Source organism: Rosa rugosa, chromosome 1, assembly GCF_958449725.1.
Source record: "Rosa rugosa chromosome 1, drRosRugo1.1, whole genome shotgun sequence".
Classification (NCBI taxonomy): Eukaryota; Viridiplantae; Streptophyta; class Magnoliopsida; order Rosales; family Rosaceae; genus Rosa; species Rosa rugosa.
In genome coordinates this window covers 27,129,429-27,134,285 of record NC_084820.1, presented here as the reverse complement: position 1 = coordinate 27,134,285, position 4,857 = coordinate 27,129,429, and the positions used below count along the sequence as shown (strand labels likewise).

General features: G+C 38.0%; 1 long non-coding RNA gene across 6 annotated transcripts; it reads right to left on the bottom strand.

Annotated features, from left to right (window-relative positions):
• Positions 1-260: 260 nt before the first annotated feature.
• On the bottom strand, positions 261-4,187 carry LOC133727924 (uncharacterized). 6 transcript variants are annotated; one of them, XR_009855446.1, is made up of 7 exons: positions 3,588-4,187; positions 3,249-3,415; positions 2,832-2,980; positions 2,616-2,723; positions 1,427-2,006; positions 1,128-1,173; positions 267-631 (listed from the first exon to the last, which is right to left on the bottom strand). It is a non-coding gene; the product is annotated as an uncharacterized LOC133727924 (long non-coding RNA). The 6 variants fall into 6 exon arrangements; XR_009855450.1 differs by having other exon boundaries at positions 264-631; positions 1,128-1,192; positions 2,832-3,415; XR_009855441.1 differs by having other exon boundaries at positions 265-631; positions 2,832-3,415.
• Between the last annotated feature and the right edge of the window lie 670 nt (positions 4,188-4,857).

Sequence of the window (4,857 nt, the reverse complement as noted above, 5' to 3'; positions counted from 1 at the left end):
TCTGTTGTGTGTAATGAATCTCACACACAGAATTTTGTTCTCTTTTGTTGTTGGTTGTTAGTTCACACAACAACTATATTTGGTTAGTTGTGGTGTGAATATTGTAATCAAATTGGCTAATACCCAATGACTGTTGTAGGAGAAGCCTTAATTTTGAACTCTTTTACAGTCATACAACACATTGTTTTGTATTGTGTTGTATGAGATCAATGCTAGGTGAAATTGTACAAAATCAATGCTAGTGATTATTACCAATGAACAATAATTCTATATTAATGCTAAAAGTAACTTTGATACATCAAACAAACTCCAATCGATTCACCATATACAACTTTATAAACATTTTGAACATTGCATTGAACTATGCCTTCCAATTTCATAAGCTATACAAGATTGTGTTTGATCCTCACCCACAGGTAATGCTACAACGAGCAATCCAATTTCCATCTTGTGCAGCATATGCTTGAGGATTCTGATGGACAAGTGCATTATTCTTGTGCAGCATTTAGTTCATTATCTTGTGCAGCATTAGCTCTAGATTCATCTCCTACATGGAATCTTAGGTCTGAATCTACAGCCAACTTGGATGCCAAGGACAGTTGCAGCAGCTGCCTTATTTGCTGCCTTTGAACTGCATATTCAAGTATGGAAATCTTAGGTAGCTACTAGTTTATTATTCGAGAAAGACCAGATATGGCATGCACTATTGTAAAAGCAGTATTGGCATTCAACTTCACTTGGCATGGCATTGCAGTAGTCCAAAACCCACAATTATAACTTTTTCAGTAACATGCTTCTTAATAGTGTACAATTCTCTGTTAATCAAACTGAATGATATGCAAGTCAGTCAATGTAAACTTCATTTTACTACTCAAATGCCAGACTTTTAGTGAAAGACCGCAACCGAATTTTGCACAATGATGGCATGATTTCCAGTATGCTAAGACGTCACAACTTAAGGAGAGAGACAAACGTGTATAGTTAAGCAGTGTGTGTGTGTGTGCAAGCTGTGTTTTCCCAGATCTGAAATTAGTGTTTACGTTTAATACAAGCAATGGACAACAGTGATACTCAAAGAAACATTTCAGATTATGGACACCAGTGATACTGAAAGAAACAGTGGTTACCTAAATTCCCCAAAGGCTTCTGTGATTGCTAGAGTTTCAATCCTACCTGCAATGAGACTAAGCAGCTTAATTGATAGAGCAAACCTGAAATGCACAGGAGCATTTCATGGCCATAACATTACGAGTTAGTTGTACTGATTCGTTGATCAAATATGCATATAGGTTGATCAAATATGCATTAGTTGTATTTATTTGTTGATCAAATTTTTGTTGATATCATATAGGTTCAAACATAGCCAGGCTGTGAAAATCCTTGCCACTCAGGGAAAAAAAAAGGTGTAAAACAGGACAGTACGTACCTGGTCCAGTATGCTTCAGCTTGAAATTCTGGGTTCATTCTCCTGCCACTTTTCTCATATTCATCATCCATATCATGTGAAAAGTTCATGCTAACCTCTGAAGAAACCCAAGACAAAGTAAAACCAAAATAGACAAAAAGGTGGGAGTGAACAAAATGCACCAACGTTCCTCAATCTTTCAATATAAAACTAGACTAAAAAATCCATACTTCTCTCACCTCCAATTTGATTCTCAGAGCAAAGAACAAAAATTCACAAATCATGATACCAGAAATCAAAGAAAACAGCACCTACCCATTTCAATAGAATAAAAAATATACTCAAGTATAAAATGCAATTGAAATACTGTTTGACCAAAACATACATTAAAATCAAACAACCATAGCTCCAAATAGTATGCAAATCCAATAAAAATTGAACAGAAAGCATATTTGAAAACAAAACAACTTTACATTGACAGCCACCACTGAATGTCTTACTAATCACTCTGCGCTTTGCATCAAAGATGTTAGCTGCCATGTTGGGCACTTCCAGCAGCATGGCATATATCAAATCCTCCTCCAGTTACATCTTCTAAACTCTGCAATAGAACTCGATCAAATTAGTCATGTATCTAACAACCTTAAAACAGAACAATAAGAAAAGAAGCTGCACGGGATTAACTTTATATTTGCAGAAGACAAAAGCATCAAAGGAGGCAGTCCAGAGTTTAATCACAAAAGTCGACAACTATGTATTCTTGATTGCAACATGTCGAGGTGTAAAGCAAAGCAAAACAAGTGAATAAGGTTTGGCGGTGGAATTGCAAAAGAAAAGTAGCCTTGAAATTCTAATCAAGAGCATAAGACAAAATGACAATTATCAAAAAATCTTTGAATTGTTGCATGGAATTTTGAAGAGGTGCTGACATTAAAAGACTAAAGAATCCTTGACGGTTGCAGATTAATCTTTCATGTGCTAAATCAATAATCAAGTCAACAATATAAAAAAACTCAATCTTGAAACAAAACAAAAGAATGAATTCTAACAATTAAAGAAACATCTCGGCCACAAGGTAAAAAGATATCAACATATATATCAGCAGCTGCCTTTCTATGAGAGTCAACCTAACAATATTATGCAATAAAAACAATCAGTAAACGAAAGAAAACCAGGCTATAACAGCACAGTAGCAGAGTTATCAACTTACTGCAACCTGATCTTGCTCCTGTCTTGAAACACCAAAATGATAAGCAACATTTTCTGAGGTGACGCCCATAAAAAGAAGGCAATTCTAGGCTCGTTCAAAGATCTTTACCTGAACATAATGCATATTCATGTTAGAATGCTAGAATCTTATCAAAGAAATCAGTTGGAAGAGAGTGTCCACGTGTCTATATATAAGAGAGAGAGAGAGAGAGAGTACTTCAGGATTAATATCCCCTTCCCATGCCATCATAGAAAGTAGCCATCCTGCATTCGCTAGCTAGCTCTTTGAGATCCTGGAGCCAACACGGTACCGACAACAATATCCCCAACTTCCTTGGGATTCAGATTGGTTTTCTCAATCACTGCCTGCATCAAAGCAATGACCGTAACATACAAATGTCATTTTAATTAGTCAAGATGAAAATACGATGAGCTGCAAGAAGTGAATTATGTGTACAGCATTACAACTCAAGCATATAAATCTCACAGTAGATCTTTCAAAGCAAATGCAAACACACAGAGAATCATTTGCCTATGCATAAAGACACACACACACACACACACACATACTTTTCTCAAATACCAAACAGAACTGCAAGCAACAAAATAAAAACCCAAACCCAAAACAAAATACTTCTTTTTCTATGGCCGATCGAAACCGCCTCTATGGCCACCGTGACAAGTCCTTCCTCATCTGTCAATAGAATCGATAAGGGTGCCATGTTTTCTCTGTTTGCCCAGAGAAAGCATAGCACCTCTTATCGATTCTATTGACAGTGGTGCCGTATCTTAGACCTCAATCTGCAAAACTCAACAAAATATTCAAAACTTAAGCCACACTATATGAACATTTTCATCTGCAGAAAACTTTTACACACAAACAACACATAATCTAAAGGATAAATCCGACTCGGATTAAATTAGAGCAAGCTCTTGATGTTTAGAACACAACCTCAAAGGGATAAGAGACTACCTGAATGGGAAAAGGCGAAAAAATGCCACGCCACTGAGGCAAGCCCAATTTCAAAAGAGCCAGCTCGTCTTCATTAATCGGCTCAACCACCTCAGCCTCCGACTCATACTCCGAGTCCGAGTCCAGCTCCTTCTTCGAAAAGTCCCCTAGCCCCTTGAAGGCCACTTCACTGGCGCAATCACCTGAGTAGTGAAAACAATCATTGCTCTCAAAACACTGTTGAAGTGAGCCCTCTGCCTCTCCGGAAACGGCAACGAAACGCCGCCGTTGTCTTCCCATCTCACCTCCTTGGACGGCTTGAGAATCGAGGCCATCGTAGTCAGCTCCCCGTGAATGTGGAGGATTTAGGGATTTAGGAATTAGAAACTGGGGAGAGAGGGCTGAGAGATGTTTCATGAGACAGAGAGCTTTCGCGGATATAGGCAAGCCAGAGATTCACCAGAGAGAGAGAGAGAGAGAGAGGTGTCGAAGAGGCAAGACTTGGTGGAGTTGCTTACTGACGGAGCGGTAGATCATGATCTGATGGGAGGGGAAGGCTCGAGACGAAGATTTGGATTTCGGGGGAGCTGGGACTAGAATAGGTTTTAGTCTTTCTATCTTTTCTTTTTTCTCTTGGATATAAGGTAATTTGGTCACTTGGCGGCATACTTTGTTCCTCCCACAACAGATAATTAAAAAACTGTTGTAGAGTGCCAAAGGAGGGAGGGAAATTTACCGCTTACCTAGGTTTGGTGGGAGGAATTCAAATCGATTTGAACCAAAATGAAAACATTGCTGCCGCCTATGTATGTCATTCAGACAACAGAATGATAATACCTGTTGTACAAGATTTTGCATCTTGTACTAGGTACACCTAGTAGAAATTGTTAAATTGTCATACAACGGAAACAACTACACTGTTGTACCTTGCAGCACATTTCCACAACAGAACAACAATAATTGTGTTGTGTGATAAAATTGGTGAACTTGTCTTGAGAGAGAATTTTGAGTTCAGTGATGGCAGGATATCTGCCGCTAAATTTTATGTCATTTATACAACAGAACGTGCATAATTCTGTTGTGTGATAAAATTTTAAAGAAAAAGTTCTCAATTTGGTAGCATTCCCACAATAGAACTTCATTAACAGTGTTGTACAATGGAGTTTACGTTATCAGACAACGGTCAACTTTTATTCTCTTGTGTAATGAGTGTTGTTTGTTTGCATTTTTGTAGTAGTGAAGTTACAAGGAAAAAAATAGAATTACACCGTGAGTTGGAGATGAAGATGGA